Raw genomic sequence first — 24167 nt, 5'->3', positions numbered from 1 at the left:
CTTTTGCACATGAAATCTCAACTGAGACTAGTGTTGCAGGGCGGCTGAGAGTTACCTCTTGAGAGCCTCCATGTTGCTCAAAAGTGGCCACTCTCTAAGCCAAACTCGACATGTAAATACATTACCTTCCCCCCAGCATAGGACATTACTCCTGAGGATGAGCCTCCCTGGCAAAGAGCAATTACTATCAAGCACTGGCTGGTGATGCAACTGGAAAAAGACCTTGGAGTCTAAACTACATTGTAAACTATAATCCGTGCTCTGTAGCAGTGCTCCAAAATGTGTTCATCAAATGCAATGAATGTACCACGCTAATGAAAGAAGTTGTTGATGTGGGAAAAGTGGGGGGTGTGGGGAGTTGGGCTTATGGGAATCCCCTATATTTTTTAATGTAACTTTTTATGTGATCTATGTATCTTTTAGAAATAAATAAAAATATATTTAGAAAAAGAATAATAAAGACTAGATATGGCTTTACATTAAAAAAAAAATACAACCAAGTGCTATTTACTACTAGCAAAATGAGTTGCTAAGAGTGATAAAATTTGTTATTGAGAAGCTAAATTGGAATGTTTTTATTAGAGTATAATAAGGACTCTAATTTAATGTTATATAAGGATGTCTGGTGACTACTTAATGTAGCTGCATTTGTTATCCCTTGATGCAAAAAAATGACTTCAAAAAACTGTTTGTTAAAATAGTAATCATTTATTGTTTCAAAATTTCTGTTATCAGCAATCTAGGCATCAGCAATCTAGGTTAGTTGATTACCTCTCCATCACTGTCACTCCAGAGGTTTTCTTCTCATTTTATATCATCTCAAGTCTCGTCTGGGGTATGGTGAGCTAAAGGCTTCTAAATTCACTCAAGTGGTTGTTGATGGGCCTTGGTGCCTCACCATGTGGGCTTCCTCAAAGGACCAATTCATGACATGACAACTGCCTTTTCCCAGAGAGTGATCTGAGGGAAAGCAAGAGAAAGAGCACTCCCAAGATAGAAGTCACAGTGTTTTAAAAAATTTAGACATGCAGAATTTATTTTGACTTTTTATTTTTTCAGCAATAAGTTTTATTTTTAGAACCGTTTTAAGTTTATGGAAAAAGTGCATGAAAAGTACCGATAGGTCCCATTTACCTCCCATATATAATTTCCCCTGTTAGCAATATCTTACAAGTCACAGTCTTTTTAAGACCTAATGTCAAAAGTGACATTCCGTCACTTTGGCAATATTCTATTCATTAGGAGAGAGTCAATAAATCCAGCTCTCATTAAAGGGTATGAATGTCAGGAGGTAGGGATCCTTGAAGGCCATCTTAGAGGTTGCTTACTACAGTAGCTGAATTGGTACTTCTAACACACCCATGAAGAGAGTTGGAGTTGTTAGAATTATTGCCATTTTCAGGAAGAACCCTGCATTAGACTGCAAATGATTTACAGTTGCTGAAATGTATGCACTATTGACTATGTGTGTGGAATTGACTATAAATTTTACTTTTATTGACCTTTTATTTTTATGTACTTACTGTCTTTTTATTATTTTGAATGACATTTTGTTTTTACCAATTCTTGTTTTCACTGCTCCCCCACCCCCAGTGCAAAAGTATCCTGTAAAAATATTTGTGAACCATTGGCAAAGAAACTGGATGGGGAATTTAATGCTGTTTTTAGTTTAGTGCCATGAATCATAAATTATAGTTAACAGTTTGAAAACCAAATATATTTTCTTCCAACTTTGAAAATGCATTTGGTCATGATTATGGTAACGTCCTTACTTTCCCAATTCTAAAGCTTTATGATTATGGTCAGGCAACCTATTAGAACAGGACATTCAGTTTCCAAGTTTTCCCATGGATAAGATTTAAAGGAGATAGAATAAAGTACAAATATACACCTGAAAGTAAATCTTAGAGATTACTTATTCATTCTTTGATTTTATAAGTATGGGATGTGAATCCCTAGCTATCATTCAAAGATGTCTCAAATGTAATAGTCTAAAACCAAACCCATTGTCTTCCTATGCAAACATGTTTCCCATTTCAGTCAATGGCAATAAGCAAGACCCAAACCTGCAAGTTCCTGATTACCCTCTCGTATTCTATATCCAATTCATCATGAAGTCCTATTGACTTAACTTCTTACAGAACATACATCTTCAATCCCTTTACTTTTATCTATTACCAGTGCAACCTCTCTGGTCCAAATGACAGATCATGGCAATAATCTCTTACCTGCTTCCACTCTCTTTCCTCTCTAATCCATTAAACACAGATTAAGCACAGTAATGCTTTTAAAATGCACCTCTGATCCCATCAATTTAATTCCTTCCCATTGTTTGCGTTGAGATAAAAATTGCTATTGAATCTGTGACAATTTGAAGCTTTTTGTGGATCTCAGAGAAGATTATGTCCTTAGAGCTAATTCATTCTTGTGCATGGAAACCTATTGTAGGTGGGAACTCATAATTAAATTACTCCTGTTAAGGGCCTTTAGCTAGATTGCATGACCCAGGGTGGATCTTAATCTCTTTACTTAAGTTCTTTATAAATGGAGGCCTAAAAGTAGCAGAAACACAGAAAAGATGGCAGAGACAAAGAAACCCTGAGAGGTTGAGAAAGAGGTCCTAGAAGTCAGAAGCGGGAGTCAGCAGAGCATAGAGAGAAGAAGAACCCTGAGAGCCTGAAAAAGATGAGGCCTGGAGGAGAGGGGAGAGATGAGCCATATTCCTGATTCCCAAACCTGAGCTCAGGAGAAAGTAATCCCGGAGGAGAAGGCAGAGACAGGCAGAGTGAGCAGAGCCAACATTATGCACTGCCATGTCCCTATTCACCCACAGCTGAACTTCGATAGAAAGCATTTTTAGATGACGTCACCATGTGCCTGATCACCCACAGATGCACCTTTGTGAGACAGAATTTCTTGATGATACCTTGATTTTGGACACTTCCATGGCCTCAGAAATATAAACTTTTAACCTAATAAATTCCCATTATAAAAGCCAATCCATTTTTTGGTATATTGCTATCAACAGCTTTTAGCAAACCAGAACAGAGTCCTACCAGACTGTACAAGATCTGGCCTTTTCTCTCATATCTAGAACCTCTCCTCCCCTCTATCTAGTGGCTTATAGTTCCTTATCTAAGCTACTCTGCTGCCTCAGGGTCTTCTTTTAAACTGTTCCCCCTGCCCTGCCTGGACCCATCTTCTTTGTTCCCTATCCCCACCCTATATTTCATATCTCAGGTCTGGTATTACTTCCTCTACGAAGCATTCTTTGCATTCTTTCACAACTGAAATATAGTCAAGTTCTCCTCTATTCAAATATATTTTACCATATTTTGTATTTACATGTTGGTTTGTGAGATTATTCGAATACTGTCTTCCACAGCATACTGCGTCCTGAGAGCAGAGATGATGAAAGTTTTATACCATATTATTTTAACATCAGAATAAGAAACACTAACTGTTGAATGCGTGAGAGAATGAGTTGGAGTTTAGATGCAGATGGTTCCTTTCCCTCTGGTCCATTGTGCTTTACCCCACATTTTGCTGCCTTTTTCTGTCTTGTTAAATGAACAGTTCTAGAAGTTGGAGGACTCACACTTCCCAATCTTAAAACCTATTTCAGAACCTCAGTAATCAAATGCATGGTACAGGCCTAAGAACAGATGTATAGACCAGTGAAATTAAATTGAGAGCTCAGAAATCAACCCTCATGTTTATGGCCAACTGATTTTGGACAAGGTGACAAAGCCCACTCAATTAGGAAAGAATAGTCTCCTTCCAATAAATGTTACTGAAAATTGGATCTCCATTTACAAGAAAAAGAAGGAGGACCCCTACCTCACACCTTATACAAACACCAACTCAAAATGAATCAAAGACCTAAGTATAAGAGCCAGAATTATAAAACTAGAAAAAAAACATAGGGAAGCATCTTCAGCACCTAGTGTTAGACAAAGGTTTCTTAGACTTTACACCCAAAGCCCAAGTAACAAACAAACAAAAAATCGATAAATAGGGCCTCATCAAAAAAAAAACATATTTTGTTCCTCAAAGGACTTTATTATGAAAGTAAATGACAACCTATAAAATGTAAGAAAATATCTGGAAATCACATATTAATGTTTAATATCCACAATATATAGAGAGATCACTCAACTTAACAAAAAAAGAAAAACAATCCAATGAAAAAATAGGCAAGAGACTTGAATAAACATCTCTCTAAGGAAGATTTACAAATTGTCAGAAAACTTACAAAAAGAGGTTCAGTATCATTCACTATTAGGGAAATGCAAATCTAAACCCACAATGAGATAACATTTCATACCCATTAAAATGGGATGCTAAAAAAAAAAAAAAAGTAAAATTACAAGTTTTAGAGAGGATGCCAAGAAATAGGAATAATCATTAATTGCTGGTGGGAATTTAAAATGTTGCAGTCACTATGGAAGACACTACAGTGGTTCCTTAGAAAGCTAAGTATAGAATTACCATATGATCTGGCTGCTTTAGTTTCCTAGACTGCTTAAAGTAAATTAACATGACATGGTTCAGCTTAAGTGATGGGAATTCATTTACTAACAGTTTTGAGACTGAGAAAATGTCCACATGAAGGTTTCATCAAGGCAAAGCTTTCTTCTGAAAGACTGGCTGCTGGTAATTCTTGGCTCCTCTGCCACATGGCAAGGCACATGGTGGCATCTGCTGGTCTCTCCCTTCTCTTCTGGGCTTCATTGCTTTCAGCTTCTTGCTTCCTTGGCTTTTTCTCCCTCTTTCTCTCTTTCTATTCATTCCATTTATAAAGGACTCCAGAAACAGGATGAAGACCCATTCTGAATGAGATAGGTCACACCTTAATCAATGTAGCCTCATCAAAATGTCCTACATACAATGGATATACACTCACAGGAATGGAATAGATTTAAAAACATGTTTTCTGGGGGTACATACAGCTTCAATCCACCATAATGGCAATCACACAACTAGGGACATACTAAAGAAAATTGAACCCAGGGACTTGAACAGATATTGCACACTGATGTTCGTAACAGTGTTATTCCCAATTGCCAAGAGATGGAAGTAACACAACTGTCCACCAACCAATGAAGGAATAAACAAAATGTGGTGTATAGGTACAATGTGGTATATAGATACAATGGAATATTATTCAGCTATAAAAAGAAATGAGGTTCTGATATATGCAACAACATGGATGAACCTTGAAGACATCATGTTGAGTGAGATAAACCAGACACAAATGGATAAATTTTGAATGATCTCACTGATTTGTGATAACTAGAATAATAAAACTCATATAGTCAATATCTAGAATATATGGATATTAGGAATGGGCAGCTCAGGCTTAAAATCTAGAGGGTTCCTATTTGGAGAAAAGGAAATGTTTTGGTAATAGATGGTGATGATGGTAGCACATTGTGAACAAAAGTAACAGCACTGAAATATTAGGAGGTACATGTGATAACAGAAAAAAAGATCCAGGGAATTATACTACACATATTAAGTTAAATCATGGGCTATAGTTAATAGTTCAATTTTAAAACATATGCAGTCACCAATTGTAACAAATGTTCTATGCCAGTGCAAGGTGTTAATAATAGGTTTATGTAAGGTAATCCTATATTTCATGCATGATTGTTCTGAAAAACCACTTCTCTAAAGAAAAAAAAACACCTCTGTATATTAATTGAAAATGAAAGGGGCACAAGCATTTAAATTCAGAGTGAATTTTAAAAATTGGAGGTGAATAATAATTAACATGAAAAAGTAAGGTCAAATTTTCAAAATGGAATTGTGTAAATAGAAAAAGTAAAAACACACAAGACTCAGTGCAAAAATAATACTGAGGCCATAGAAGCTACATAGGAAAATTAAGGATTTTCATCATTACCATTATAAGGCAAAAGCAGACTATAGGTTTATGTATGTTGTATGTTGAGCTAGTGAAGAGCACCTAAGTCATAATACTATTGGTAGCATTCTCAAAGAGAAGGGCAAGGCAGTGTCTTCTTTTTAATCTCTAAAATATAAATCAGAGATTTCGTACTTTTCACTTGCTAGTCCTTTGTAGTACAGGAAAGCTAATCTTGTTGGTATTTGGTCATGCTTATTCTCCAAAAAGATTAGCTTAATATAAGGGAAAAGAATTTCAATGACTTACTCACCTGGCCAGTTAATTAGAGTCAGCCTTTTGCCACAAAATGATTCCCCGTGACTCAAACTGAGCTCTGAGTAAATATCCAAAAACTGTTGGCAGTAGCTTTTTAAAATCACTTTTTTGTTCATTTGTATTTACAAGCATAAGAAGAAAGTTATTTCCTATGGAAAAACCAAACAGGTACAGAAATGACTGAAGCATCAGGAAAGTATAGGCTGTTAAGCCTCTTCTCAGGAAAATCATGTGCATCCCACCCCTGGGTGGAGGTGTTCATCATTTTGAACATCCAGAGTAGGAATGTGTTATTCTAGGCCTGAAAAATGAAAGACTGGCTGACAAAATTAGACTTGCATATCTGATTGTGTAATACCTACTAAATGTGATCATTATTACAATAAATTGCCATTATGCAAGTATTTGTGGGAAACCAATTCTGCACTTTTTTGATCCAATACAAAAGTAGTCAATAAATATATTTAAAAATACATTTAGGCGGCGGACTTGGCCCAGTGGTTAGGGCATCTGTCTACCACATGGGAGGTCCATGGCCAAACCCGGGCCTCCTTGACCCGTGTGGAGCTGGCCCATGTGCAGTGCTGATGCGCGCAAGGAGTGCCCTGCCACGCAGGGTTGTCCCCTGCGTAGGGGAGCCCCACGCATAAGAAGTGCACCCCATAATGAGAGCCGCCCAGCACGAAAGAAAGTGCAGCCCAGGAATGGTGCCGCACACACGGAGAGCTGACACAACAAAATGAAGCAACAAAAAGAAACACAGATTCCCATGCTGCTGACAACAACAGAAGCGGACAAAGAAGATGCAGCAAATAGACACAGAGAACAGACAACCAGGGTGGAGGGAAAGGGGAAATAAATAAATAAATCTTAAAAAAGAAATTTATATTTTGAAAAAAAGATAAAAATCAATGCCTAGAGAGAAAAGGGAAGTAAAAGATACTTCTTTGTATCTTTTTTTTTTTACTTCATACAAAAATCTTTGCTATTTTTATACGGCAGGTGAAAATTCTTCAAATAAGTAATCATATTTATATCTGTTAATTTCCAGTAAAAATTTCTAGCCTAATTATGTGGATTGAATTGTGTACTCCAGTTTGGGCCATATTCTTGGTGCTTTCCACATTCTGGTGAGTATAAATAAGATCTCTTCAAGATGTTACATTTAAGATGTGGTCCAGTTTAATCAGGATGGGCTTTAGTCTGGATTACTAGAGTAAGAAAAGTGAAAGACAGAGAGAGAAGCCACTGGGAGCAGCCAGAACCCAGAATTCAACTAAAGAGAAGAAAGAAGACACCAGCATGTACATTGCCATGTGACTGAAAAGCTAAGGAACAAGGATCACCAGCCCCAGAATACCACAGTCTTTGGGAAAGAGCATTGCCTTCCTAATGCCTTGATTTTGGACTTCTAGTCTTAAAACCACGAGCCAATAAATTCCTATTGTTTAGTCAAACATTGTATGGTATTTGTTTTAGCAGCTGAGAAACAGAAACACTTGAGTATGTTCCTAAATTCATATACACATTGCACTGTGTATTGTTAAAATAAAACTCAAGAAAACAGGAGTCTAGATCAGGAGTTATCTTGTAACTTAAAAAATCAATAATTGTGGAGAGAATTCCCTCTTACTGTTATTTTATGTTACATGACAATCTTTCAATAAATAGTTTATTTATAATAGTTGAACAGTGAATTTCAGCAACATTGTTGAAATATAAGGCAATTTGGTTTATGGATTCCAGTCTTTCTAGGAAGAAATTACTTTTCTCCTTTAAAATGATAGTATTTTCTGGAGATAAAAATTTGGACTACTTAAAAGAAAAAGCAAGGAAAGGGAGCGTTGTAGATCTTCAAAGCTAGTGAACAAAAGGCCATTTCAAAATATTTGTTAAGTTGCCTGTGTTGACAAAACTGTTAGATCCAGTCTAGCTTCTAGTTTAAAATGTACAAAACTGACAAACCAGGCTGCCATCTTGGAAAGAAAGCCTGGACTACACCTTGCAGTAGGCCTTTCCTGCTGGAGTGAATCTCTAAGTAGTAATGGATTCCATTTAATAAGGTTAACTGTTTTCTTCACTTGTCACTAATGAATCTCCAATATAAATAATGAAATTATTATTTCTTCTGATGCTTTTTTCATAATCATCTGATGAGGTATAGGACAGAATGTAACCTCTTCTTGAAATGTCACCTCCTCTTGGTGAAGAATGAAACGGGAGAGGTCCCCTTTTCTTCCTTCTCTGATCCTGTTCTCACATGATGTTTGTTTTTTTTAACTTCTCTCCCCTTCCCCTGTCCAAGTTGTCTGTTCTCTGTGTCCATTTGCTGTGTGTTCTTCTTTGTCTGCTTCTGTTGTTGTCAGCAGCATGGGAATCTGTGTTTATATTGTTGCGTCATCTTGCTGTGTCAGCTCTCCGTGTGTGTGGCACCATTCCTGGGCAGGCTGCACTTCCTTTTGCGCTGGGCGGCTCTCCTTACTGGGTGCACTCCTTGTGCGTGGGGCTCCCCTATGTGGGGGGCACCCCTGCATGGCAGGGCACTCCTTGCGCGCATCAGCACTGCACATGGGCCAGCTCCACATGGGTCAAGGAGGCCTGGGGTTTGAACTGCGGATGTCCCATGTGGTAGACATATGCCCTAACCACTGGGCCAAGTCCACTTCCCTCACATGATGTTTTTACTTAACCTTGCTCATAACACTGTAGAAACCCAGGTCTATTAATGTGATTTCTGTAAGTTCCAAAACAGGCATATGCTGTTTTAAATGGTGAGAACTACTGAGAAGTGGTAACAATGATTCATAAGCTTTAGTTAAATTTTCTCCGTATGGTAGAAAATAGTCTAAATTATGAACCAGCCATTTACCTATCTTATGGGCCCTTATATGGAAATAGATGCTTGTTCAAATTCTGTTGTTGTTATTGATATTTTTAAAAACAGCATAGCATTAATTCATTCAAGGACTAGGGTTTGGTCACCTACTATGTTTCAGGATGTGTGCTAGGTTCAGAGATTACAGTGCTGAGCCACAAAATGCAGCTCTTGCATTACATTCCATTACTATATGCAAGGGGCTCTTCTAAGTGCTTATTTGTATACTTTGTTCTTCACCTTGACCTTTTGAGACAGTCTGTGCAGTGATTAAGAATATGGAGCCTGGATTCAATTCCTGCCTCCATGGCAAATTATTTACATATTTTTGTACTTCATCTTCTTAATCTACAAAATAAGAATTATAACAGTCATATATTATCGCATAGATTTATTGTGAAGATTAAAGTATATGTATATTTAAAGAATATACATGCCTTTATAAGTATTGTATTTATTAGCATTGTAAAAAGCAGCAAAATTAAACTATAAAGAAAAACTAAAGAATCAGGGAATTAAATACATCCCACATCCCAGACATACACATACACATAGAAAGAAAATTCACTTTCCAGGTCTCCCTCACTCTTTTGTTAGATGAGAAGTGAACATATTTTTGCCTTTCAAAGGTCCATATTTTATCAACAACTGTATTTTAAATAAAAGGAAACAGTAATAAACTTCCCAAAGCCAGGGCTGAGTTTGGTTTAGGTATTGTTAAGTATCTTAATGGAATGCTTTTCCTTCTAAAGATTCCCTTTCCTAATGCTTTATGAAGCATTATATGAGTCTATCCCCAATCCCCTACCTCCAATAAAAGTCTTAAAGATTATAGCCTGTGGTATAGGAAACATAAAAGATAAAATAGTGTATTTGCTTTCAATAGCTGGAAAAATTCTATGGTGTTGGGAAATAGTAATATTTAAGAAAGTGAGGGTTTGATTCCAACTACTGATTTGTAAAGAAGTCTTGAGTGAGTCTCTAGATATTGATTTTCAGGGAGTATCCTGAGATATCTCTTAGACATGCCTTGCTAAATTGTCAAATTATAAATGTAAGATTTATAAAATCATCTACCAATTTGTTATGCAAGGATGGCAATCATTTGATGAGGTCTAAAACACAGAGAGTTTCTCCAAACAAATCAAATTAGAAACATTCTTATTTGGCGTGGCTCTCCAAGGCATAAATAGATAATCTAATTGGTCTTTATTCTTTATTTCTGAGGTTTATATCTATCTTGTTCTGAGAAATATTAATATGAGTGAAAAGCTGGTGAAAGTCTTGTTCCTTTTAAATACACATTATTAAATTTCAAGATGGGCATCATTTGGTAACATGCTCAGTCTTTAGCAACTAGCACACTTCTTGGCTGGCTAAAGTGAAAATATATTATTTTGGTATCTAAATTCAATACTACCTACATGCCAAATTTCCATCCTTGAAAAAAGATGCTATTTTATGAAACCTTGAGATCTTATTTCTTAGCCTGTTCTTGTGTTCACAAGAGGCAAAATACCAGATAACAGTTCTGAATTTTTAAAACATTATTTCTCTATATAAGGAATTTAGTAATTGAAAAAGAATAGACATGTTTTGCTTTATGGAAATTACCCAGGCATAGTACTTTATGGATAAGAAAGGCAGGATGGATGAGTAAACTGGGGACCAAACATCAACTCCTCTGACCTCAGTCTCATTTGTAATGAGCATTTTCCAAATCTGGGTGCCTTTTTTGGTTTCCCATCCTTGACCTTCCTAATTTAGTAATGTTTTGACTCCCTCTATTCACAACCATTCTGCTTCATTTCCTGGCTTTCTTAAACTCTTTGCTGGCATAGTGCCTAGTTGGGCTGGCATCTCAGCACTAGACAACTCTTCCTTTCTTGGATTCATTCCAAAATCAACCAAATTCAAACCAGACCATTGGTGTGATGTCTTGACTAATCAAGGTCCAGATCCATTCACTTTTAGTCACATCACAAATGAAAAAAAAAAAAGCAGACAAAAGCAATAAAACTTCCCAAGCCTTCTCTACTTTGCAATTTCAAGATCAGTTTTACCTTTATTTTATTGACTTATAGGAAAAATACAATTGATAGTGTTGACTAAGAAAATTCTGAAACGATGGAAAAGTGTTGTAGGAGCATTTATGTCAGCATTACTGGCACTGCCGTGTCCAATGAACAGTTCACTCATATATCCTGTTTCTCCCTTACCCTTCCAGTAAATTCTTAGTTGATTCAGAAGATTACCAAATATCTTCCTACCTCATTTTTGTCCCTTGTTTAAAAGTGGAAAAAAATCATGGTCATGACAACATCTGGTAAAACAGCTATCTAGATGCTTTGCTCTTATTTTTTAATCCACCTGCCTTTGGTCCTTTAAAACTTTTTACACATACATAATGATATTTTTGATGTAAAGAGAAGAAGTAGCCAAAAAATGTAATCACCCTGTGTAACACAGTTTACACTCTTTAAAAAATTAGTGTTCTTATTTGACTTTAGGCTATAAAATACTAGAAGGACTCAAAAGAAGATTGGCGATCTTTACCTCTTGTTTTAAGATGCAATATAGTGATACAATAACGTATATCCTCAAGTTATGAAAAACACAGCTATTTTCTAGCAGAAAGATTTATTTTAGATTACTTAGGTTAAAGTTTGACTTCTTTCTGTGAGAAATACAACTGTTTACATTTTTGTGTATGTGTGCTAATGACTGCAGAAAAGCATTCTGGCACTTCTTTATTATTATATTTTCACAGCATATTATACATTTCTTACCAATGGTAGCTTGGAGATATCTGTACAGTTATGACCTCATGGTAAAGATTTTGGTCCTTATGTGGCTATGTTAGGCCCACAGAGAAAAATACCCATTCCAAGCCTTAAATTTAACTACTGGCGCTACCAAATTGCCATCCAAACTTGAAGTTTGGATAATAAAAGAGAGGTGAGATAATGAAGATGACACATATGGATGTAGGATGCCTAACATAATCTTCATATAACAATATTAGTAATGGAATGCCTTTGAAAAAAATATAGCTCGTGAATCTGTAAGAACACATTGATGGCTTTAAAAATGGTGCGGATTTCTTTTCAAATGTAGCGTGCCCACAATAGAGTTAGAGTACTGTGGTGGTAACATGAGCAAAGCATTGGTTCCCAAACCTGGCTCATCACTGGAGTCTCTTGGGGTGAAGCCCCAGACCTCTGGAATCAGAAGCTCTAAGGTAAGTCCTATCCCAGGAATTATGTTTAAATTTTCCCTCATGGGAGAAGTACCTATCACAGTAATGACCAGAGAGTAGATGTGAAGTCAAGAGAGAACTGGATCTAAGCTTCCTGAGTCTCACTTTTATGATCAGTAAATAGGGAGAAATTATATCTGCTTTGTAGAATGTTGCAAGATGAGAGAAAGCCAACTGTCACACACCGAGCACAGAATTGTTATTCAGAGGATAATCACTGTTTTTAAAATCAATAATAAATGTTATAGTGCAAGATGAGGAACTTCAATCAGGAGAACAAGATTTGTCCAATAGGACTAGAGGAGAGTTCAAGACCAAAGGGTTAAGAAATAATATAAATTCAGAGTGGTAAGGGATGTGTATTGGAGTGGGCATGAATAGTGATGGCCAGAGTCATGGAGAGGGAGAGAACCGAGCTGTCAAACAGTGCTGAAGGATCAGGTTGGAGAGCCAGCTTGTCTAAAACTCAGGGACAGTCTCTGAACCCTAGAGCAAGAACCAAGGTTGAACTCTTGGGCAGCAAAGATGAGACACAGGGAAGAAGCATCTAATGCTCTTGAGAGCTTGATATTCAGTCTAGCATTTGCTTACTGTTGGGGCAAACCTCCTGGAGTTAGGGGATAGGTGAAGATATTTGGGAACATATAATTATGGATCATGAGTGAGCACAGTTCTGCAGCTTAGTGTTTGAAGTAAGTTTTATTTGGGGTTCTCCCTCTGTGGCTCTGAATAAACTGATCACAAGATCAAGGCAGTTGACATTTTTCTCAAAGTTGAAAAGAACACAAGGAAACAGATGTGCCTTCCATGACAAATATAAATATGACACGTCTTTATTTAATTAGCATCAAGGGTCTAAAAGATGAGCAGCTTTGAATCTGCAGAGAGAAAGACAAAGACATACCAGGTAAGGAAAACAGCCTGAGGCGTGGAGGCAAGAATGACAGTGCTATTTCAGAGAGAAAATTGGCCCAATAACAGTTACTAGTAGATTAGAAGCCAAAGTAGTGACTAAAAATAGAACAATTAGACTGTTACTGCAATGGTTTAGGTGTTGCATTTACTGAAATTTTACAACCTGGTCCAGATCATAGTATTGCTATAGATTAATTAAAAAAAGAAAAACGACTGAAAAACTTTTGCATTCCTTCATGCCTTTTTTTAATTTTGGTAAAAGCAGTCATTTCCTTTGTGGGTTGTGAGATTGTGCATATGGTTTTAATCCTGCTATTTAGTTATGTAAATACAAGAGAGACTAAAGATTAAATTTTTGCTTAATTGTTGACTTCAAATGTTTAGCAATGTCATTTGAATACTTTGGTACTCTTAATGGTCTGATTCTCTATCATACTGAATATATTAAGATACTCTCCCATTAACTATTATTTGTACATAATTTAAAAAATGGAGTTTTAAAGCAGTTAAATAATTGATCATCTTTTTTTGCATATATTTGATTAATAATTTAATTATAATTTCAATTTTCTTTTTCTAGTGTAGAACCAACTTTTTTAAAAGAGTCTTGATTATCTGGTAAACCCAGGGATTTTAGAGATTGGTGGAAAAAATTGGTTTGGGGGAATTATTTTACAAATGTAGTATAACCTTAGGGGGGAAAAATGTCTGAAAAATCATAAAAGATTTTGTGAGAATGTTGATTCATCATATATTCCATTTCTTAAAATATTAGGATTTGGTGATTTGTTTTTTGGATTGGTATATTTTACATTTATGTGGCTTCTCTCCTGAAGTAACATAAATCTCTTAAAGGCACAGACTTCCTTTTTAGGTCTTGTTTTATCCTCAGGATCAGTCCAGTGACTTCTTCTTAGTAAGAGTTTATAAATTAATTGTTTCTTTTAAAAAAATAAGTTTACTAAACTTTTGCTTGACATGGTAGGTAAAGTTCCTATGAAGGTGCCAGGTGTCAGAAACTATGGGAATGTATCACAGATTTATTGTGCAATGTTGAAGGATTTACTGCTGCTTTTCTATGTTCTGAACAACAGAAACTTTTAAAAGGTCAACATATGGGTTTTTGTATTAAAAATAACCTTCTCAAAGTCTACATCTTTGCATATGTAACTGAGTTTAATGCCAGCACTGAATTCAATATATAAGTAGAAAAAGAATATTTGCCATTTTACAGACTTGCCAATAAAGTTCGGTTACAAAGTAACTGGGTCCTTTGCCAAATATTTTCTAGTATAAAGAAAATTAGGGAAACGGACTTTGGCCCAGTGGTTAGGGCGTCTGTCTACCATATGGGAGGTCCGCGGTTCAAACCCCGGGCCTCCTTGACCCGTGTGGAGCTGGCCATGCGCAGTGCCGATGCGCGCAAGGAGTGCCTTGCCACGCAAGGGTGTCCCCCGCGTGGGGGAGCCCCACGCGCAAGGAGTGCGCCCGTGAGGAAAGCCGCCCAGCGTGAAAAGAAAGTGCAGCCTGCCCAGGAATGGCGCCGCCCACACTTCCCATGCTGCTGACGACAACAGAAGTGGACAAAGAAACAAGACGCAGCGAATAGACACCAAGAACAGACAACCAGGGGAAGGGGGGGAATTAAATAAATAAATCTTAAAAAAAAAAAAAAAAGAAAAAAAGAAAATTAATCTTCTAAACACAATAATAACCAACATATATATACATATACATATACACACATATATACATATATATAAATGTTTAGGTCAAATCTAATCTTATCTACTTTCCCCTTTTATCTGGAAAAGAAGCTGTTTAAAATCAATTGGTGTTGAAAGGCATTGTGGCTCACGGGAGCCTGAGAACTGCCTTAGGGTAGTAACTTCAGTTGAAGTGTGAAAATCTAGTAGTTCACAGGAAGTCTATTGTAAAAAAAGGTTTAGGGACCACTCTCTCAGTGATGCGGGCAGATTAAAAAAATCCAGCAAGGCTATGGTTGCTCCAACTTTTTCATATTTGAATAAAGAGATACAGCTTTTAAAATGGTAGAAGAATGGAATGGGTAAAAAGGGAATACATTTCCTAAAATATTATTGTATAGTGGAACTGCTTTTCATTTCTTCTATTTTTAAATGGAATTTGCTTTTGTATAATCAGTTGTCTTTTTTGTTGTTGTTATTTCATTTTACAGGGAAATGTTATACCTACTCAAATGTCACCCATTTGGAAAAATCTAGAAATATCATCTATTTATACCAGTAAGAAAGATTAGTTCAAAATATAATTATTATTCTATTATGTGGCATTTAGGGGCAAGAGGACAATAAAACATTTAACACTTTTGAATTTGCAAAAATATAGCATGACAAAACAAGTAAATATATCCAGCCTGCTTAAATCATTAGAGATTTGTACAGCATAACTTTATCCCTAAAAATGAAACATAAGGAATGAAAACTATAGAGGGTGAAAAATACTATTTTAGGTATGGCTTTCAATATAAATCCTAAACAGTTTGTGTGTGTGTGTATGTGCTACATTTAAATGCTTCTAAATAGGAATAAAACAACTCATTAGATTTTTCCCTAACATGTGCAGGAAAACACGTGTTTTTTTTCCTTCTTGAATTGTTTTATTCCTTGGAAAAAAGATAAAGGCATGGAATAAAGGGTGTAAAGAAAAGTAACAGTAATGACATCTGTGTGTTATTGTTGTAGAATTTGAGAGAAGTTCAATTATTTGAGTATAGAGAGGCCAGGACTCAGGAATGATTTTGAGAAGGAAAAATGGTTTATTGACGGCCGGCCGGACTCAGGAGCTTTCTGTTTGAATCCCGAGCCCTGAACAAGATTTTCAAACGTCTTTTATACAGAGAGGAAAGGCCAAATGGTCCCTTTGTTTCAGTTCTCAATAGGCTTCAATTAGCATATATATCTTCCACATCTTAGGTAAGCTTTTAGCATTGACTCCAGATATTCTAGATGAGCTTTTAGCATATTTGGTTTTTGCATTTCCCCTAAATAAAGTTTATAGCCCTTGCATTGTTAAACTGTTTCCTGGGACTGGAGCTGTTGCCATTGTCCCTAAGGGCAGGACTGCAGCCTCTTACCCTTCCACACCCACAAGTCAAACAGCTTGGGTTATCTCTGAAGAGACAAAGAGCCTTCCACCCATAGCCCACATCATTCCCCCCTTTTGCCAAAGTTTAACTTGCTAAGCATTGGCGTAATTATACTTGGAGCTATGAGGTGGATGGCTGTTTGTTGTTTTGATTGATTATTTATCAGTCTTTAGTACAGCATCCAGGACTGTTTTTAGAAGTTTAGAAATTTTCATTCTGGACAGCAGAATCTTGGGCAGGGGCCTCCTGCAGTTATTCTGCTGCCACTGGCACTCACGTGGATTTCCAGTCAGGTTCCAGATCCATCTATTACTTTTATTTTACTCTTAAAGAGTTTACACCTTTAATTTAAAAGGGGCGCTGAAGGGAGACAATCTCTTTTCTGTAACTGCTTCCTGCTGGCCATAGGCTGTAGTCATTGCCTAATAAGGTGTAAAACTCTTATTAATTTATTTTAACTGCAGGAAGATGGATCTGGCATTCTGTACGAAGTTGGATGAAGTTTTCATATGGTTAATAAGATGTTCACTCTGAAAGAAACAAACTTAATTAAATATTTGGAATACCCGTTTTAAAAGAGGACATTGGATTACAGAGGTAGACAAGGTTAGGTGCCTATAAAGATGGCACTCCTTAAAAGCTGGTGGGAACAGCATATATATTCTTTTTTTTTTTTAAAGTTATTTATCTTTAGAGAAAATTGCAACAGACACTTAGCTTTGTCTGAAGACACATTCCAAGCTGTTCAATGATCAGCACTCATTCACTCTGTCAGATGCTCCTGGTCAACTGGCACTCCTTGGGCAACTGGCTTCACTCAGGATTAGAACACTAAGTTGGAAATTCTCTTGGTTTTCACCTGTGGAGTGATTAGAACTACAGAATAAAGGTGTTTTTTTTTTTACACCTTGGTTTTAATTGTACAATTTCTAGCAATTTTGACTTGTTCAATAGGTGACTCACCATCAGCAAGCAAGCCTCACCTTTGCTACACAGCAGAGTACAGTAGAATATAGAAGTTGACTGAGACTGGCTGAGACTACCACCTTATTCTATAGACATGTTATTATCTGTTTAGAAAATGATTTTACCAGGAATTTAACATGTCTAATATACTTCTGCACTTGATCCAAAATAGAAAAGATAACATTACAATTATTAGGCATATATTTAGTACAGGATAAAAGTACAGCACTTAATATTAACTAATGTATTACTTAATGCATAAGGATTCAGAGTTGCAATTATTAGTTTTGAGTTTCAGGTTTGTAATACCTTACATGTTATCTCTCCATAAGAGCAGGCCATAATGCCAATTGTGTTTAAGTTTCACTTACTGTATCCTGGTATCATGGCTCCACTTAGCATGTTCTTCAACGCAGTGAGCAAGTTGCAGCATCCTTCATCTTAGAGAGATTTTCAAGTATTCCACTAGCCTGGTGCATAGTGCTCTCTGGCACTATGGAACAGTGCCAGTCTGGAGGCGATATCCATTGTACACTTGGCTGTACCGAGTCATTATTGGCTGCTGCAGTAGCTTGAAACTGCAATATAGTTTCCATCGACTTCAGGAGCAGAACCAGAGACTGATATAGCACATATTTTTAATTGAGAGGTCAGTGACCAGCCTAGCCAATAACTCACATGGAGAGGCCACCTGTAATGTATTCAAGGCCTGGTTTGAATGCACAAGAGTTTGACAATATTAAAGTTTATTCCTTGTTTTTATATATATTTTAAACAACTTAACGCAACACATATATCAAATGACTGTTTACTTACACAATTTTACTATGAAGATAACAGTAGGTACTTTACTTTAGTAATAGAGGAAAAATATTATTTTTCATTGTTAAAATGAAAACAGAATATTTCCAATAGAATCAGGACAACTTATTACCATTTACTTAAATGTGTACTTTGCAGTGGCCTTCAGATAGGTTTTATTATCACGAAGTTATTTCTGCTACCAATACCAATCTAAGTTTTTTTTTTAGTTAACAATGACTTCTACAACTAGAACTATTTCAACATTTTCAGTTTGGCAGATGTTTTACAACCTCCTTATAAATGACTATAACCACATTGACTAGCCACCTCATGTTTAAATAAACTTACTAAATTACAATTACCAATGAAAGAAATTTACTCTTTATATAAGAGAGCATATCTACAATCTTTTTCCTTTAGCCTAATTTCACCAATGTGAACTTACAATTTTCATTACTGTAAAGATTTTGTACATATAATGTTAATTTAGTTTATAAATTAACTATGGGAGATTACACTCAAGTTAAATAAAATTGAAACCATTAATAGTTTATGCAAGGAATGTTCTCTTTTTCCCTTACAGGAAGCTAAAAACTTCTTTTCTTTGTTTAAGTTATGAAAATTAATAATTTAAAAGCATACTGACTACCAGGTTTTAAAACACATTACACAATTATTATTATTATTTTTTAAAATCATAACCCAGGAAAGATCTCTCCATAGTTTTTATGGGCTTTCCTTTACTTACTGAAATTTGTTAATAGAGCCACTAATTACCTTTATTTTGTTGAAAGAAATCTTCTGAAAGAAAAGAAGGCTCACCAGATTGTGGAGAAGAATTTATTCTCAATCTTGCAAGAAGGTGCGCAGAGCCAGATACAGCTGGTGCCCCGAACAAAGAAAAATGACACAATTTATACCCCTAAGCCTAGCATGCAAGCTCTTCCTCTGTTTTTCCATAGATTGGATACTTCAGAAGTTACAGCTTATCTGAGATCTAACCTTCCCACGCAAAAGCTTGTGATTTAACTGCTTCCTCTATCACATTCCAACCATTTTAGTTTTTACCTGCTCCCCCCTTTGTCAAATAAGGAATAGAATTTAGTGCTGAAATGGCACCGACTTAGCTCCTTCTTGGGTATCCTTCCACTGTCCATAGGACTGGCCTAAACTGGTCTCCTCCACTGCTGTCCAACCCGGGAGTGGGAGACTGAGGCAGCAGGCCGCCAGGTTACATCAACATTTTTCTTATGTGAAAATTAACCTAATCTTTGTTTTTTTTGCATTTTATGGCTGACAAAAGGTTTAAACTGGGAAATTACCAGGCAAACTGATTCTTAATTCCCTAGCCTAGTAGATAGGTTTAATCTGCTACACCTAGTCTTGCCTTTAAAGCTCTTGCAAAGAGGAGGCCCTTTCCCAATTGTTTCTATAATCAGATTTCTATGACTTTTTCATCCTGCTTAGTTTAATTTGGGCTTTAAGAATATTTATTTACATATATAACTGCATATTTAATTAGCAATTTGAATAGAGCTCTTTTAAGAATTTTCATTTGTTAATTTGTTATTATTATCCTGATGTATGAAGACATACACTGAGCAAATGGGCAGACACAAAGAGTTAGACACAGACACAAAACTCATTGATATTATTTATAATTTGCATTATTTTATATACTGTTTAGCTTAATTTGGAGTCCTGAAATATATATTACTTATAACTGCATATTTAACCTCAACAATTTGAGCAAATAGGCAGACATGAATAGTTTGACACAACAGCATAACTTTAGTTACTTTAAACTTCTAATTCTTACAAAACATGTGTGACTGCAAAACATTTCAAAGACTTTTGAAACTCTTAATTTGCACTATGACTGTGCAGTTTTATACTATGACTATGCAGTTTTACACAAGAATTTTCTTTCTTAATGGATTGTAACCAAAATGTTCTCAATGCTTTAGCACTATTTTTTTGCTTCAGAACTTTATATTTTACTTTGAATTTAGCAGAATTTTGGATAAGCAACAAGATTAATTTTATATATATTTACTGAGGCTATTTGAAGCCTCAGGGAGACAGACTGCTTTCTCTCATGAATTGCCACTCTTAGGAACACTGACCGTCAAGGCAGGAGACTTCTCCCCCTCCACCCCCTTTTTGATTTTGGAGATAATAAAACTCCAGTGGTCATTTAACCTTATTCTATCAGGCAGCAATTTATTTAGTTTACACTTGAATTCATGATAGAAAGGGTTACTAATACCAGGAGAGGAGACAGTGATGTCCCAGCTCTTCTCTGGCCTATAGGGGCAGAAGCTATTATGAAATAACCATAGGCAAAGGCAAGGGGTGAGGTTAGACTTGAAGTAACCATAAACTAAGGAAAGGTAAAGTTTAGAGTTTACACGTAATAATTTCAAGCTAAATTCACCCAGCTATAATTTCAGTTATTACCTTTCCACTGTTTTATAACGTAAATGCATTTATAAATGATTTTAACTCTTAGTTACAGTTTTTATTAATTTTTTTAAAAACCTATTAATTTTATAACACCTTTAAATACCTTTCATTCAACTTATAACATATTAAATGAACTTAACCATTACTTTAATTTTTCCTTTAAAGTAAAAGAATAAATCTCTTGCAGTTAGTTTGAAATAAAAAGCTATTTTTCAGGATTTGATTTCTAGAACATAAATGTTCTTTTAAAAGAGGTAAGACTCTTCTTCAAACACTGAGGAAATGATGAGGTTAAAGCACAAGAAGCTATTTTGTAAGGATTTTCTTTGTATATTGATCTTACTCAATTTTAATCATAAAAATTTTCCTTCCACAAACCTTCTACACTTTCAGTATTCATTCAGGTTCTGTCCCACACTCTACTCTTTCCAATAATCATCATTTTATCTTAGGACAAAATCATCTTCTGTTTCCTTAACAATAAAAACATACTCCATATATCCCACATACTAAGTTACCAGGCAAACTTCTTACAACATATAATTGCCATTAATACTAAACAAGTTTGTTAAAATAATGAACTTTTCTTCACTTTAAATACTTAGTAGCATGTAATACCAGAAACAGTTTTTTTGGAAGCAAGTTGGCAGGGGAGACTGGCTGCTGAATAAGTTTGTTATAAAATTGCCTTTTATTATTATTATTATCAATTCAGTTTTGTTAAATAATGACTTTCCGCAATTAGCCATTTAAATACCTTAATTTAAACAATGCTTTGTAAAACTTTTATAATTATTTATACCCTTAAGACAAATTTTACCTTCACAGAACACATTCTCTTACTTAAAGTTACTACAATACCTTCTAAGAACCTGGGCAGGAATGCAAATGTATTTTGGCTTTGATACCCTAAGGAGGGAACTTTACTGCATTTATTCTGATTCTGCTTTTCACCCCCTTCACTTCCCCCCCTTCCAGGCAGTCGGGTGCACAACAAACAGGAATGTGGCTTATGAATAGAAGGGTGGACTCACTGGAAAGGGGCAAGCCGCTCCCCCTTTTCCAGCTTTCAGCCAAAATGGGCAGACAGAACCTACTCAAATATGGCAACTCTCCCAGAGACCCAGCCACCCTGACTGGGACATCCCCAACAAACTTGGGTGCTTGGCGCAGACACAGATGGCCTCCAAGCCGCGGCAAAGGGCCAGACCAGAGACAAGACAGCAGAGCATGCACAAACATCTAGACTCCGCAAACATCCAGAATCCTCAGTTTTGCCCCATATTCATTTCACCCCCTTGCCAATGGCAAGGGAGGGCTCCAATCAGCTGTAATTCTACTTTACATAAGGACACAACTCCAACACTAGCATTGAGCTGACACAGACAGAAGCACAAAGGTCACTAATCTGACCCACAAGTTTATATATATTTTCACCATGGCTGCCCCCACAGCCATCACAAACCTCAGAACACTTAGCATTTGGTATAAAGCGAATTCATTCACAATTTAGCACCATAACAAAAGATTTCAGCTAAACTTTTCCCACTGTTTAAACTTTACACCCAGACCAAGCTCCACCAGAAAAGCCGATCCATTTTCCTGTAACCAAGTTTTGTTTTTTTTTTAATCTAGACCAATTTCCAGGACATTAGGACTTGAACCTATAAATAGCCCTTCCTATTAAAATCGAGACTCCACTCCTTTAGTGAATATAAGACCAGTACCAGATTCTAACATGCAGTTAGACAAACCCAAAACACCAGGGCCTTTCCCCGGTTTTTCTCCTTTTCCCAAGCCTAGAGAGAATGGCTTCCCCCAAACCTTCTGGGGCTACTAGGGTTCTCTCGGGAGGTGATCAGCCTCCCCTTCCTAGCAATTAAAGCTAGGGCCTTCCACACTCTGCTCACCCGGGGAGTCTTACCTTCTTCCATGTTCGGAGTTCTTTTTCGTTCCCAGAATCTTTCTCTTCAGACCTTCCATTGCCCTCGATTTTTGTTGGGAAGATTCTGGTGGAGCCCACATCTTTTCTGGATTAAATTTAATCCAGGGGCGCCCAGATTTGGGGTTCACCCGAGTCCTCCCAGCTTCCTTGGGGATTTGGAAGGGGCAGCAAAATGCTACCGTCTCTGGCCTTCCTTTGTTGTCCCACCAGAGTCGCCAAAAATGTTGTAGAATTTGAGAGAAGTTCAATTATTTGAGTATAGAGAAGCCAGGGCTCAGGAATGATTTTGAGAAGGAAAAATGGTTTATTGACGGCTGGCCGGACTTGGGAGCTTTCTGTTTGAATCCCGAGCCCTGAACAAGATTTTCAAACGTCTTTTATACAGAGAGGAAAGGCCAAATGGTCCCTTTGTTTCAGTTCTCAATAGGCTTCAATTAGCATATATATCTTCCACATCTTAGGTAAGCTTTTAGCATTGACTCCAGATATTCTAGATGAGCTTTTAGCATATTTGGTTTTTGCATTTCCCCTAAATAAAGTTTATAGCCCTTGCATTGTTAAACTGTTTCCTGGGACTGGAGCTGTTGCCATTGTCCCTAAGGGCAGGACTGCAGCCTCTTACCCTTCCACACCCACAAGTCAAACAGCTTGGGTTATCTCTGAAGAGACAAAGAGCCTTCCACCCATAGCCCACATCATTATGATATGAATAAACATGATGTAGAGGCCTATAGAAAGATCCCTTGGTCTCCAGAAAACATGAAATTCCTGAAAAAAGCTGAGTCCAAGTAAAATGAAGACCTTCCAAAAGTAGAGGTCACAGAACAGGGTCTCAAGTTTATTTGTCAAACTTAATTGAATAGCTTGTGATATATTTGAATATCTGGGTCATATTAAAACAAAACAAAACAAAACCAAACCAAAAATAACTAAAAAAAATACCAAACAAACCCAAGGTGTAGCAGCTGTTGTCCTTCCCCAAAGCTGCTGCTATGGAAACCATGCTCCATGTTCAGTCTCATATTTAGTGATGCTCTTTTGGCATTTTCAAACTGGCAGCTTTTCTTTCCCAAGTTTACAGCCCAAACCCTGTTAAAAGGTGACCCATTACAATGAAGAACAAGTACTCGAATCACCAGGGTCAATGCTTTGAATTTTGAACAGTTGGGAAAGAATTTAGAGTGAAGAATTGAAATATTGCTGCACCAACAATATATGATACGTTTTTGTGTGTGAGCTCTGCCTGATACTCTCTTTAGCTACAAGATGGAGTTTTGTAACACAGATGGGAAAGAGTGGTGATGAGGAAAGCAAGTCTACATTGGGCTTTTCATTGGTACTAACTTCCCAGAAGAAACTTAATTTCAGAAAAAGCATTCTAGTTTCTTCCCTCCTTATTCAAGAAACTTTGAGCAAATTGCTTAAGCTTGTATAACTTATTTTAAATGGAGATTAAAAATATTTACCTTTCAGTGTAGTTATGAGGATTAAATGAAACAATGTTTTTATATGAGTTGCTGTAATAATCAAGATAATAAAACTAATAATAACCAAAAGAGATTGAGAATTTACTGTGGTTTTTATAATTCATATAGTTTCTTTGGAGAATTGCTGAAGCAGAAT

At 36.4% G+C, this 24167-nt stretch overlaps 1 long non-coding RNA gene across 1 annotated transcript; it reads right to left on the bottom strand.

Annotated features, from left to right (window-relative positions):
• Positions 1-4041: 4041 nt before the first annotated feature.
• On the bottom strand, positions 4042-23235 carry LOC131277954 (uncharacterized). The gene is made up of 5 exons (XR_009185030.2): positions 22524-23235; positions 18911-19015; positions 9303-17222; positions 6183-6336; positions 4042-4832 (listed from the first exon to the last, which is right to left on the bottom strand). It is a non-coding gene; the product is annotated as an uncharacterized lncRNA (long non-coding RNA).
• Between the last annotated feature and the right edge of the window lie 932 nt (positions 23236-24167).

Source organism: Dasypus novemcinctus, chromosome 1 (genome assembly GCF_030445035.2).
Source record: "Dasypus novemcinctus isolate mDasNov1 chromosome 1, mDasNov1.1.hap2, whole genome shotgun sequence".
NCBI classification, from domain to species: Eukaryota; Metazoa; Chordata; class Mammalia; order Cingulata; family Dasypodidae; genus Dasypus; species Dasypus novemcinctus.
The sequence above is the reverse complement of the archived record's forward strand: the minus strand, read 5'-3'. Positions and strand labels throughout refer to the sequence as shown.